Below are 15,292 nucleotides of genomic sequence, written 5' to 3'. Positions count from 1 at the left end.
GGACTCCGAGACAGTTTGAAAATGGCACTGCTTTCATTTAATCAGCAAGTCCACCAAGTTAGCTTAAAAGACCACTACTCTAATTTTGCTCAGTACATTTTTTCTAACTATGCTGATCTTTTCAAAGACAAACAAGGCAAACTTCCAGTTGTGTACTCCATGAAGATAGACCCAGAGGTCAGTCCAGTTATCAGCCCAGCATAAAACGTTCCAACAGCCTTGCAGAACAGAGTCAAAGCCAAGCTAGATAAAATGGTGCGACAGGGTATGATTTGTCCAGTTGCAACTCCAACTGAATGGGTATCTTCCATGGTGGTAGGTCATAAGAAAAGCTCAGACAACATCAGAATATGTATTGATCCACGAGATTTGAACAAAGTACTAAAAATACCTTATTATCATCCAATATGCACAGTTGAAGAAGTCGCAACCTTGATGCCAAATGCCACTGTTTTTTCTGTCTTAGATGCAAAGAGTTCAATTTGGCAAATTCAGCTTGACAAAAAATTTTCATTGCTCACTACTTTCAGTAATCCATTTGGCAGGTACAGATTTTTGAGAATGCATTTTGGGATCAATTCTGTAAGTGAAGTCTTTCAACATGCAATGAAACAATTTTTTTCTGGGTATACTTGTGCTATTATAGTAGACAGCATACTGGTAGGACGTCATGGTGAAGCAGAGCTTGACAGAAACATCAGAAAAGTTCTAGAAAGAGCACATCAAGTGACTCTTAAGCTCAATCCACAGAAATGCAAATTCAGGCTACAAGAAGTTACTTATGTTGGTCATGTATTTACTAGTACGGGCCTACGACCAGACCCTTCAAAGCAAACAGCCATTCTCGAGATGCCAGTTCTAGACAATGTTCAAGGCCTGCAACATCTTCTTGGCATGGTCAACTACCTAGGCAAGTTCATTCCAGACTTGAGCCATCTTTCAGCACTGCTTAGAGCTGACACATAAAGCTGTATCTTGGTCTTGGTTAGAGCAACACCAAAGAGCATTTGATGTCCTGAAACACAGAATTGCTAGTCCATCAACTGTCAGATAGTATGATGTTTACAAACCAGTTACACTTTCCTGTGATGCTTTAAAATTTGGTCTTGGTCCAGTCATTCTACAAGAGGATCAACTTGGTGCCTATGCATCGAGAACTCTTACCTAAACTGAAATGCATTATGCCCAGAACAAGAAAGAGCTTTTGGCATTTATGTTTGCATGTTTGAAGTTCCATGATTATGTTTATGGTAGACCTATCCAACTGAAACAGACTGCCAACCTCTAGTCACTATCTTAAGAAAGCCTATGCATTCAGCTCCATCTCAACTGCAATGTTTGATGCTGATTGCAAAAGTATAATTTCAATCTTGTCTACAAGAAAGGCAAACTTCTTTATCTTGCTGACACATTATCCAGATCACCCAGAAACATGACAGAATAGCATGAGAATGAGAACCCTGATTGTGAAGTCATAGAAGTGAGAAATTTTTCTTCCACACGTCTTGATGAGCTGAGAGATCACTCAGCCATGGATCCAATTTTACAAAGGCTTAACCACTTTATCAATCAAGGATGGCCATCAAACCAATCTACTTTACCTCAAGAAGTGCAACCTTATCTTCCAAACAGAGATGAGGTTTTGTCTGACACAGGTATCATTATGAAAGGTCCGAAAGTAATTGTTCCAAAGTCCTTGCAACAAGAGGGCATTACTATCTTGCATCATGGTCACACAGGAGTTGATTCTACCAAAAGAAGGGTGACAGGACTAGTATTTTCACCTTCTATGTCACTAGACATTGAGAGAGCACTTTTATTTTGTTTCGTGTGCAATAGTACTAAGCCACATTAACAGAAGGAACCACTTCAGCTAAACCAGATTCCTGAACTACCTTGGTTGTCGGTGGCTGTTGACATTTTCAAGTGGAATGGTCAACATTATTTGATGTTAGTAGACCCTTACTCCAATTGGTTTGAGGTTTACCTACTTCCCAACCTAGCATCCAGTGCACTCATTACTAAGATCAAGCGTCATTTTGCAGTATGTGGTAGTCCACACAAAGTTATTTCTGACAATGGTACACAGTTTACAAACCAGCAGTTCAAGAGATTTGCTGAAGAGTTGGACTTTATTCATGTTACAAGTAGCCCTGAGTACCTGCAGTCAAATGGTTTGGCAGAACATGCAGTTCAAAGTACAAAACAGTTACTAGAGATAATAGTGATATTTTCCTGAATCTCTTGAATCTCAGAAATGTTTCTCGTGATAGATATTTTGGTTTACCTGCTCAGAAAATTCTGTCGAGATAAACTAGAACCACATTATCAATTAGTAAACAATTGTTGGTTCCATGGGTTAAGAACAACAGGCCAGTGAAAGGCAATCTGTTGAAGAAGCGTTTAACCCAGAACTCCTACTACAATAAAACCAGTAAGCTGCTCAATCCATTACAAGAAGGAGAAGTGGTAAGGATGGCCAAAGGTTATGGTTGGATTGGTGTTGTGAAGTATATTGGTCCAGAGCCGAAATCATACATTGTGGAATCATGAGGAGCAGTCTTTAGCTGGAATTGGAAGCATTTGAGACCAGTGTCCAAGCCTATACTACAGCACATACCCTATAAGAAAGACTTTTTATCTCAGACTGAGTTTTCTGGTGTTCCAATTCCAGAGGAAGTTCCAGAGGACATTCTCATTCCTGTGATGAAGCCAGAAGTCCCTGATACGAATCGCTCACCACAGACTACCCCTGTTGCCAAATTCAGTCCAAATTGCTATATTATGAGATATGGTTGCATCTCTAAACCCTGTAGCAGATATGAAGCAAGTTGGGCATGAACATTATGTTTTCTTTCTAATATCTATAATAATGCATGTCTAAATCTAATACTGTTTTTACAAAGAGCAATCTTTTTAAGAGGGAGGATGTAGATCAATGTGTGTATATACCTTTAAGAAGCTATCCAAGGGCTTGCACAAGTGTATAAATACTGAGCACATGAGAGCCTGACTGCCACTTTGTAGTAAGCTGTTGAAATGGAAGCATGTATGTATATAAGGTTTGTCTGTTAACCAGTTTGTATTTTATGGTGCTAATAGTCATCCTAATGTGTTTCTGTGTATTAAAGCATCTAAACATAATACCCTGCCTGCTAGTCATCTATGTTCTAGAGGGATGAGCTACAGTCAACATAAGACTGAAGTTGGATACTTCTTCAAATATCTCAGTATTCAGAGATTATGCTAAGGTTATCCTACTAATGCTAATCCTTCCATAGACTGGACAACATACACTAGCAGAAATGTAATCGCCCTGAGGTTCCTGGACTTTGTTAATTTGAATGCTCTAAAACAGCTAATATACACCCCTAAAAGGGGCTCAAATGTCCTGGAGCTGGTACTCACCAACATGGGGGGGGGGGTCACAGCACTACTCCCTGTGCGTTGCCCACCCTACAGAGGTCAGACTATGTATCTGTCTTGTATGAAGTAAAGATCAGACTGGACACCCCCACAGGAGCAAACAAACTGAAGATTTCTCCAAAGCAACCTTAGCCTATTAAGCAAGGCTATAAAAAGTTTCAAACCCCCCGCTAACACAGACAACAATGATGCCTATGCAGAGGAGTACACAAATGTCCTGTATAGACATTTAAACAACTGTACAGACTCAACTGTACCTGTCAGGATCAAAACCAGGTCCTCCCAAAGAAACAGGCCACCGTGGTGGACTGCAAGTATAAATAGGTTATATAACAAAAGGAAGAAACTGTTATCCAAGAACAAGAGGTGTTAGAAAAATATGTATTAATGTGTGTATGCTTAATGCTAATTAGTAGTTAAAAGAGTTAACACGTTTTTCATTCTATTTTATATGCACCGTTTTATATAAATTGAGTTTCATATGAGAACTGAAAAAGATGCTTTTTGAAACTGCAGTGTGCTTTCTGAAACTTGCAAGATGCCCTCTGACCTAGTACTTGCTAGCACAGCAATATTCATGTTTATGCTTTTTGGAAATATACTTGAGGAGCAGGTGCTTATCTGCTAGGTCAGGAACGAATGAATGAACAATGCTATTTTCTGTAAATGTAATGATTCTAAACAATCAGCTCTGTTCGAAGTATGAGAACATGTGCAGCTGCAGAGGCTTAGAGATAATGTAGACAAAGGATTATTAGAGAAATGAACTGCTAGCTTTGTGCTTGAATTAGCCATAGTACCTTGAATGGTAACATAACATGTATCTAACCGGTGGTAACCAAGGCCACGTTGTTTTCCTTAGGAAGTTTCTCACAAAAATTGATAAATCAGCAGAAATTCATGAGACTGACGGTCAACAAGTGATGATGAAAAGACTTGTAACTTGCTACGTCAGCTTGGTAGGCAATGTCTTATTAGAAAGTGTATAAAAATGAAAGTATTTCCTGTTTCTAGTTAGACAAACTCTGTAATAGCACGTTTTTGTCTCCTTGCTGCAAGATTAAAGTGCCTTAACTTGAACCTACCGTGTTTTGATCATTTTTAAAGTATATTTTTCCTCTGACAGTTTGGTCCTTCGGACCGGAAAGTACCTCTCGCTCTAGGCCTAGGTCAGAATTGGGCCCCGGTGGCATGTACCCATATGGAGAAGAGGCCAAATCGGCTCTTCTGTTTTGAAAGACCTCCGACTGAATTGTCGTTTGAAAGAGGCCAGCCACTGTTTCTGATCTGGGATTGGAGGACGAGTCAATGATCCAGTGGATCAATTCACAGAGGGTCAGGTAAGGAGGAATTTTACCTTTTTCTGTTTTAGATCAGGGACTAGTTGCAGAACTGTTTTTTGTCAGGAAGATTTGCATGTGCAGATCAGGGACAAAAAGGTTACTGTCTTGTCTTAGATCAGGGAAACAGAATAGGTAGACAGTTATTCTAGATAAACTGTGAAAAGGTATTGAACTGTGGTACCATGTGATAAGAAGGGTTATGTAGCAATTTACAGCTTAGCTAGGGCAACATGGGAAATTAGTGTACGAAAAGTTCCCGCCCCTAACCGAAATATATGCAATTACAGCGTGCTGATAATGTTAAGTACTATACAAAATGGGTTGATAAATACAAATTTTATGGTAATTTAGATAAACCTGCACTTATTAAACTCATCAGACAACTTAAAACAGACGCGAAAGGTCAGTTAAAAAAGCAACGGCAATTAGGAGTCCCTCAGGCACATAGGTGGCTTGAGGAAGCAAATCGCAGAGAACAAAAGATTAAAAATTCAAAAGCAATGTTCTTAGACAAAGAAGATAATAACTTGGTAATAGCAACAGCCACTCCTCTGCCCCCTCTGCTTCCCTTACCAGAATATGAAGCGAGTGGACAAGCTGATCCACCTCCGCTATACCCAGCTGTTCCTGCAAAATCAAAACCGTTTGTCAGGGATCCTATCGAGACTAGGTCTCAAACACGTAACCTGAGAGGGGAAACTGAATTATATGAAATGAATAAAAATTCACAAGCTATGAGTGAGGAAGAGATATGTCCACTCATAGAAGTACCAAATCCACAGGCAGGACAGGATCCGACTCTTTTAGTTTATAGACCGTGGACACCGGAAGATATCCAGAAAGCCACAGAGGAAATTCCCCATCCGAAAGTTAATTTTAGAAAATTCTTAGAAGACTTACAAGGTATGAGATTAAGTTACCATTTGAATGGAGAAGAAGTAGAAAAAGTAGTTAGACAAATTGTAGGTCCAGATTGGCACATGATCAGTGGCAACTGGAATCCCCGTGACGCAGAGCTCAGACCACTCCCACATAGCAATGCAGAACTGGATAACAGAGTAAAAGGTCTGACAGACCGAATCTCTGAAAAATGGAAGCCTAGGGCTGATTGGACTTGCATTAATCAGTGCATACAACAAGAAGGTGAAACTGTTGATAGATATTATGCTAGATTATTAGAGTGTTTTAATAACCATTGCGGAATGCAGATACCTGAAGATCAAACACATGATTCCCCATATCAGCAGCAGCTAAAGAACGCATTCTTAAAAGGTAGTATTACTCCCATTAGCAGCTTTATTACAAAGCACATGGTAGATCATCGTACAAGTAGATTACAGTCATTACTTGAATATGCAAGACATGCCGAAAGGCATTTTAATAGCAAAAAGAAAAAGAAAGCCCAAGTATTTGCAGTAGAAGATGGGTCAGAAGTTTTTGTGGTACAAACCGGGAAAAAGGGTAAGAAGAATGCCCAGGGAAACAAACAATCTGATAAATGATCAGAAGATTTTGAAGAAAGAAAGAAAAGGGGTGAATGTTTTAAATGCGGGAAAAGAGGACATTTGGCAAGGGATTGCAGACTAAATAAAAAGGTAACTACGGAAGATAAGGAGGGTGAGGAATGACTATATGATAGTCAGGAATCACTGGATAAGAACAAACAGGAAGAGACAAATGTGAGTGTGGTAGCAAGGGTAGAGGATGTGATAGAAGGGGTAGAGGATGTACATGAATTCGTAGATGATGAAGAAAATGAAATTTTGGATTTAGCATTATTGAGCCTAGAGCTTTACTTATCAGACACAAAACCGGAAGTTACGCTTCTGGTAGAAGGGAGGGAACTCAAATTTTTGTGTGACTCAGGGGCTTCATGGACCCTGATATATCCTTCCAAATTACCGGAAGATTCAGAATCACCAGATTACATATTAGTAAAAGCAGCTAATGGACAGCTGTATCGGGAGCCACTCTCCCATAACATAGCAATAACTGACCCCGTTTCAGGAATGACCCAGAAAAGCAAAATTGTTGTTTCTGCAAAATGCCCAGTAAACCTCTTGGGCAGAGACAATGCAGATATTTGGCTTAGCCATAGTTCCAGCCATGCAGGGTATGGAAGCACAGCGACAAATGGATACTTTTGTAGTGTGACCAGAGGGTGAGACATATTATTGGTACAGCCAGGACTTGGTTACGACTGGTCCAGGGGCAGTAACTGAAGAACTAATGAACGTAGCTATCAGTAAATCCCCCTCCCTTGACACTGACAAACAGCATTTGTTGCATTGTACTCTATATTACTGTAATAGACCAGGACCTGATAAAGAATATGAGCAAGAGTTGTTTAAAAACCATGCGAACAGGCTAGTATTACGAAATTTGTACTGGGACACAGAAGGAAACAGTGTAATAAGCTGCTCATTGCCCCAGGAATTTTTAGCACTCTACAAATCTAATCGATTGCCACATGTGAGCTTAACTAAAAATAGAAATTTGAAATGGGCAGACTTAGGAGAAAAAGTCACGAGGTGGGAAAAACAGACAGAGTTAGAACTCTCTGAACAAGGAGTACAGAAGCAGAAATTGAATTGGATAACACAGACACACCCAGCTGTGCACTCACAGGCCAGTGAGGATAGCTGAGTATTACTCTTACTGGAAGAAGAGGAAAAAGCCTTACGAGACATACCAGAGACTCTCTGGTCAACAGGGAAATAAGATGTAGGACTTATTCGTACAGTGGGACCAGTTACTATTACGCCAAAATCAGCATTTAGACCTCAGAAAAGACAATATCCCTTAAGAAAGGATGCAGAGATAGGGATCAAACCTATAATAGCAGCCTTACTTAAGGAAGGAGTCTTAACAGAATCTCCCGATTCACCATGTAATACACCCTTATTTCCTGTTAGGAAAGCAAATGGGGAATGGAGTATGGTCCAAGATCTACAGGCTGTAAATGACGCAGTTATACCCAGGGCACCAACGGTGCCAAATCCACACACCTTATTGAACGATTTGAAACCTCAGCAGAAGTATTTTTCTGTGGTAGATATTAGCAATGCATTTTTCTCAATACCGATACACCATGACAGCCAATATTGGTTTGCATTTACATTTCAGGGGAAACGGTATACATATACGAAATTACCACAGGGATATTGTGAAAGTCCAACGATATTTGCACAAGAAATGACAAGTAACCTGGCGGGATGTATCCCACCAAAAGGTAGTCAGATTTTACTTTATGTAGACGACATTCTGCTGGCAGCCCCCACCCAGCATGAATGCAGAGAGGATACCATAGCATTATTACAATTTTTAGCTACTCAAGGACACAAGGTAAACAAAAACAAACTGCAACTTTGGAGAAAACAAGTTAAATACCTGGGATATGTAATATCCAAAAAAGGCAGAATATTAGATGAAGACAGAAAAACAGCAATATTACAAGCACCTAGACCAACTACCAAGAAGGAAATGATGTCCTTCCTGGGAACTACTAACTTTTGTCGGAGTTGGATACCAAATTATGCTTTGGAATCTGCTCCGCTAACTAATTTGATATTCAAAAAGCCGATGGCAGCACAGGATTTATTACAGTGGACACCAGAAGCAGAAGCAGCGTTCTGCAAACTAAAACAACTGACAGCATCTTCCTTAGTTTTAGGATTACCAAACTATCATAAGCAATTTTTTCAAACTGCAGACTGTAAGCAAGGTTATATGACATCAGTGTTGACACAGCAGCATGGGGACAGACAACGCCCCATAGCTTACTATTCATCACAGTTAGACCCAGTGGCGCAATCCTTGCCCCACTGTGTACAAGCAGTAGTTGCAGCTGCAATGGCAGTGCAGGCTTCAGCCTCAGTAGTGTTGTTCCACCCTCTCACATTGAGAGTGCCTCATGCAGTCGCAATCATTTTATTGCAAGAAAAAGTAGCATATCTTTCTCCTGCTAGACATCTTTCCTGTATGACTATACTGTTGCGCCAACCTCATATGACAATTAAACGATGCACAACTTTGAATCCGTCAACCTTGCTCCCAACCCCTGCAGATGGCAAACCACACTGCTGCCTGCAGGAGATTGAGCAAAAGACACTACCTAGACAAGACCTTACAGATGTTCCCTTGGATGATGCCGAGGTGACATACTATGTGGACGGCTCGTGCAGGAGGGGTCCTACAGGACAGAATCTAGTGGGGTATGCAGTAGTTTCTGATACTGAGATTTTAGAAGCGAAGTCTTTACCACACAACTTATCTGCACAAGCAGCAGAATTGATTGCCTTGACAAGGGCATGTACCTTAGCAGAAGGTAAGAAAGTGAATATTTTTACTGATAGCCAGTATGCTTTTTCTACTGTACATGTTTTTGCACAGCAGTGGAAAAATAGAGGAATGATAACATCTGCTGGTAAACCAATTAATCATGCGCAATTTATTTTAGATTTGTTAGACTCTATTCAGTTACCTCAAAAAGTAGCTATTTGCAAATGCGTAGCTCATACCAAGCAACAGGATAGAATTTCAAAAGGTAATGCGAGGGCTGATACAGCTGTGAAACAGGCAGCTTCAGCTTCAGAAGGTTTTCTTTTGAGTGAGGAATTACAACCCTCTGAGATTTTAGATTTAGAAATGTAAAAACAATGCAGACACTTACTACAAATGAAGAAAAACGAAAGTGGATAAAACGAGGAGCAATCCTTGAGAAGGGACTGGACATCTCCAAAGAAAAGAAACCAATTCTACCATCTAACTTGTTTAGATATGCAGCTTTGTTGAGCCATGGGCAGAGCCATGTCTCAACAGGGGGGATGGTACAGTTAGTGAATTGAGTGTTTACGACGTATGGATTTACTAATTATACAAAAAATTTTTGTGCAGCATGCCATGTTTGTAACAAGCATCATGCACAAGGGGCATTGAAGCCTAAGCAAGGGAGTTTCCCTACACCACCGTATCCGTTTCATACTATTTGTATGGATTTTATAGAACTGAACAAATGCGAAAATAAAAAGTACTGTCTTGTCATTATAGATATGTTTTCCAAATGGGTGGAAGCTTTTCCAACTAAAAATCCAGATGCAGCTACTGTTGCAAAGGTCCTTGTTAAAGAAATTATACCTAGATTTGGCATACCAGAAAAGATTTATAGTGACAATGGTACACATTTTGTAAACCAAACAATACAACAACTTAGTCGCTATTTCGGGATATCGTTGAAAAACCACTGTGCGTATCACCCCCAATCTGCAGGATTAGAAGAGAGGCACAATGGGGTGTTGAAGAATAAGCTTAGGAAATTGATTAGTGAGACACAAAAGAACTGGGTGCACTGTTTACCTCTAGCACTGTTGAGCATGAGAACTGTTCCAAATGCAAAGGGATTGACTCCTTTTTAAATTTTGTTTGGGAGGGCATATTATACACCTCAGTGGAAACCTCTCATGTCTGCAGAACAGGAGGCTGACAGTTCACTTGCAGGGTATATGAGGCGATTTTTGAATAACAAACTTTTGCAGTTAAATTCTGTTTCAGATAAAGAGCAACCGAAATTGGAAGCAGCAGTAGCCCCAGGCACCTGGGTCTGAGTGAAGATTGTGAAGAAAAAGAACTGGAGTTCTCTGAAGAAGTACCAGGTACTGCTGTCGACACCCACTGCAGTCAAGATCATGGAGCAAGCATCCTGGATTCATTTGACACACTGTAAACTGGTTAAGAACTTTGAACTGGACAAAAACCTTGTTACTGTTGTACAACGAGAACAAAATGGCCAGGTATAGAGTGAATAGAGACATTGAACAACCTCAGAAAACTTGCATGATCATTTTGATAGCTATGCTAATTACATTGTTCTTTTTGTTGTGGCCTTTCCTTTTTCCTGCCACAAAAGTTGAACTGATTAAACGTGATGGGCCAAACATAGACTGGCATCTGAACTTTTATCAGGCGATTACACGTGTGTATGCTGAGACTTTTAATGTTTCAAACTGCTGGGTCTGCACGGCCATACCAACAGCATATGGGGTGTTATTAATGACTGCTATCCCCCTAGGGGTCAATGAGACCTGGGAAAATCTGTTTTTTGACACAGTAGCTATTAAAGCATATGATAAGGTAGCACTGTATTTGCCTGTGACACAAAAGGGAATTGTATGTTTTTACAAAAATGACACCATACAAGTGGGTTGGAGCAAGTGGAATGTGACCGTACAATATAAATGTTATACAAAAGCAAACGATTTAGGTGGATCTTATAGTACAGATTATAACTCATTTCTTAAATCTATGCATAAGACTCTTGATCAGGTACAACGTAATCCTGTACTTTTTAAACAGTTATCTGTAATAGATAGGAAAATGTTTCATGCAGGGCAGTCATTTCGTAACAAAGTAACCACTAAAGTAGAGGACTGTTATTTTGTGTGTGGTAAAAAAGCATATAAATGGTTACTTGAGAATTGGTCTGGCAGTTGTTTTTTGGGATACCTGGTCCCGGCCATACGACACACTGCAGTCTTGCCTCAGGGAAATATTTGGAATACCCGAGATGTAACCAAAAAGACTGTTAAAAAAACTGAGAATCCAGTGGGACAGATCGAGGTAGGCTGGAAAGACCATCATAGTGTGGGAACCAAACTTACACACATGGACTTGAGTGATGCTGTCATATCGTGGGCAGGAATATTACCTGCATATGGCGCAGTTAAATCGATTTGGGAACTGCGAAAACTGTCTAAACTTCTCAAAGTGATGAGTAATGCAACTTTTTCTGCTATTGAACTAATAACTGATGAACTGAATGCAATGAGAACTGTAGTGCTCCAGAACCGAATGGCTCTTGACTTCAACCTAGCGGCGAGGGGTGGGACGTGTGCTTTAATCAAAGAAGAATGCTGTGCATTTATTCCAGTTTATCAGCACGAGATTAATGACCATCTTGAGGTAATTCAGCAAGTGTCGGCCATGACCAAACCAGGCCCAAACCCTCTGACGGACTTTTTCCAGAATTTGTTTGGGGGGGTGGGGTTCCATCCTAATGAACATTTTGATTGCCATTGGGGTGGGATTACTCCTAATAGGAGTTTGTATTTGTTGTGGAATCCCCTGCATGAAGAAATTAATCAAAGAATTTATAGACATATCAGTTTCTGAGACTATGTAACAGAGTACTGAATTTGAAGAGCTGCTAGAATGTGAAACACTTTCATAAAGTTTAAACTGAATGACTTTCTTAACTGCAAATCCTGATTGGAAGAGGTTAAGAAAAGAAGCAAACTGTTTATTCTTTTTGAAAATAGAATTAAAAAGTATTAACAGGGGGGAAATGTTAGAAAAATATGTATTAATGTGTGTATGCTTAATGCTAATTAGTAGTTAAAAGAGTTAACACATTTTTCATTCTATTTTATATGCACCATTTTATATAAATTGAGTTTCATATGAGAACTGAAAAAGATGCTTTTTGAAACTGCAGTGTGATTTCTGAAACTTGCAAGATGCCCTCTGACCTAGTACTTGCTAGCACAGCAATATTCATGTTTATGCCTTTTGTAAATGTACTTGAGAAGCAGGTGCTTATCTGCTAGGTCAGGAACGAATGAATGAACAATGCTATATTCTGTAAATGTAATGATTCTAAACAATCAGCTCTGTTTGAAGTATGAGAACATGTGCAGCTGCAGAAGCTTAGATATAATGTAGACAAAGGATTATTAGAGAAATGAACTGCTAGCTTTGTGCTTGAATTAGCCATAGTACCTTGAATGGTAACATAACATGTATCTAACCAGTGGTAACCAAGGCCACGTTGTTTTCCTTAGGAAGTTTCTCACAAAAATTGATAAATCAGCAGAAATTCATGAGACTGATGGTCAACAAGTGATGATGAAAAGACTTGTAACTTGCTACGGCAGCTTGGTAGGCAATGTCTTATTAGAAAGTGTATAAAAATTAAAGTATTTCCTGTTTCTAGTTAGGCAAACTCTGTAATAGCACGTTTTGTCTCCTTGCTGCAAGATTAAAGTGCCTTAACCTGAACCTACCATGTTTTGATCATTTTTAAAGTATATTTTTCCTTTGACAAGAGGAAACTTAGCAACCAGAGGAAGAATACCCTCCATAACTTGAACAAGTAAATCAGATATCTTATAAAGTCCTCTAAATCCAATTATGAGGCTACATTAGCATCTCCAAACAATCATAAGGCTTTCTTTAGGTATGTCCAAAATCTTAAAGGAAATGCCCAGCTACCTGCCGAACTAACTGTGGCTTGTACTACTCACACTGAACCCAAAGAAATTGCCAACCTGCTGGTGGACAGATTTGGCAAAATTACATCTCCCTGTCCCCACCCGACACACCCCAAAGCATCCCTGTCACCAGTCCACTACCTAGCATTTCCAAAGAGCAGGTAATATCTGCCCTCTCCAAGACCAAAAACACAGCCTCCATGGAACATCTCAGACTGCTTACTAAACAATCTAAAACAAGACCTAGTGGAACTGCTTGGCACTCTCTTCAACCATAGCCTGAACAATGGTTTTGTTCCAGCAGAGTGGAGAACAGCACCAGTAATCTCCTTACACAAAGGGGGTCCATTAACCGACCCTATGAACTATAGACCCATAAGCCTAACCGGCCTTATCTGCAAGGCTATGGAAAGAATCATTATGGAACTTACCAACAAGGACATAAGTGATGTCCAAACTCTTGACTCAACCCAGTTCAGTTTTGCTAAAGGCAGATCTTGCTTATTAAACCATACTGCCTATCTTGACTTAGCCAAGGCCTTCAACACAATCTGTCACTCAGGTATCATTGAGAAACTCTCCCATACCTCACTAGATGGAAAGCAAAATGGCTCACTAACAGAATGCATACTATCAAAGTTAGAGATTCCACCTCAACCAGTAGACCAGTTATCAGTGATGTACCACAGGGATCTGTGCTAGTCCCTCTACTATTTGGAATCTACTTCTCGGATGTCCAGGTAAATGTAGATGGCCTGTGGCTTACCAAGTTCGCAGATGACTGTGAACTAGGTGCAATCACTGAGTCCCCCAATGATGGTGACATATTACAAAAGGGGCTAATGTTGACTAATGATTCATGCCAGACACATGATTTAAAATTAAATGCAGAAAAGTGCATCATTATCCCTTTTGGCAAAAAAGTGGCCCCTGCAATTTACATTATAGATAGCACCCCCCCCAAGCTCAAACACAGTGGTGAGAGACTTGAGAACACAGGTTGACAGCAATTTAAACTTTGATCACCATGTCCCGACAGTGGCAAGAAAAACTTTCTACATTGCACATCTCGTAAATAAGGGCATCACATCCAAGACTAAGGATGTTATAACTCCTCTATACTCGACTCTAATTAAATCACTAATTGAGTACAATGCTCCTACCTAATCAGACACCTGCAACAACTAGAGAGACCAGAAAGGCTTCTAACCAAGAAAATTAAGAGCCTACAAAACATGACATATGCAGAAAGACTGAAGGTCCTGTCACTGTACTCTGTATACTACAGGCTGTTGAGAGGTGACCTGTGCTTGTCCTACAGAGTGATCTATGATCCTGCCCTAATGGAAATGGTGCATGTCTGCAAACAAAATAGGACAAGAGTCACTCACTCCAGGGATCTCAACCTACCTTGTGATATAAACAGAGCATGTTCAAGAGACATATATCTCCCAGAGATTGCCACTTCTCAAGAATAAACTCCTACTTCATGTGAAGCAGAGCTCCTCAATGACACTAAGTGCAATGTTGACAAATGGATGGGAGACTGCAAAGTCACTCCAAAGGTAGCACCTATGTCCCTCATGGACAGGGGCAGTTGGAGCTAATCACTGGTTTGTTCTGCTAACAACAACCATCTAACCATGGTTAATTACGGAACAAGGGTATTACATGGCTAGATTTGTTAAGTCCCTAGAGCCATTAGCCTAGTAACCTCCTATGAACCTATGAACATAAAATAAAGTGATAACCTTCCTAAATTCAAAATCCCCTTCCAACTTGAATACACCACTGCTTATGCAGAATTCTTTATCACCAAATTATATGCACATATAAATAGCTGCACAGATTTAGCTGTCTCCCTTAAAAGTAAATAGAATGCCAAATGTAAAAAACAGACCCCTATGGTGTAATGCAAATATAAACAGGATAATGAAAAAAAAAAGTCATTGCATACAGAAGTATGTTTACCTCTCATGATGCGAAAACCATTCATGCTAAACTTAACAGAGAACTCTGGACCCTGAACAAATCAACCATACCAGATATGAGGTAAAAATAGCCACTTAGGTTAAGAATAAACACAAAGACTTCTTTTGCTGTTTAGAAACCAAAGAAACAATTCCCAGCACTGTGCAGAGCTAATAGTAAATTATTTCACATAAGCAGACCAATAGGACATACCCAATCTTTTCACAGACAGGTTTAGTTGAACCTTTACCCCCTTCTCCCCTTCTATATTCCCATATATACTTATAT

Source organism: Protopterus annectens, chromosome 2.part0 (assembly GCF_019279795.1).
Source record: "Protopterus annectens isolate FY-2018-M chromosome 2.part0, PAN1.0, whole genome shotgun sequence".
Classification (NCBI taxonomy): Eukaryota; Metazoa; Chordata; order Ceratodontiformes; family Protopteridae; genus Protopterus; species Protopterus annectens.
The sequence above is the reverse complement of the archived record's forward strand: the minus strand, read 5'-3'. Positions refer to the sequence as shown.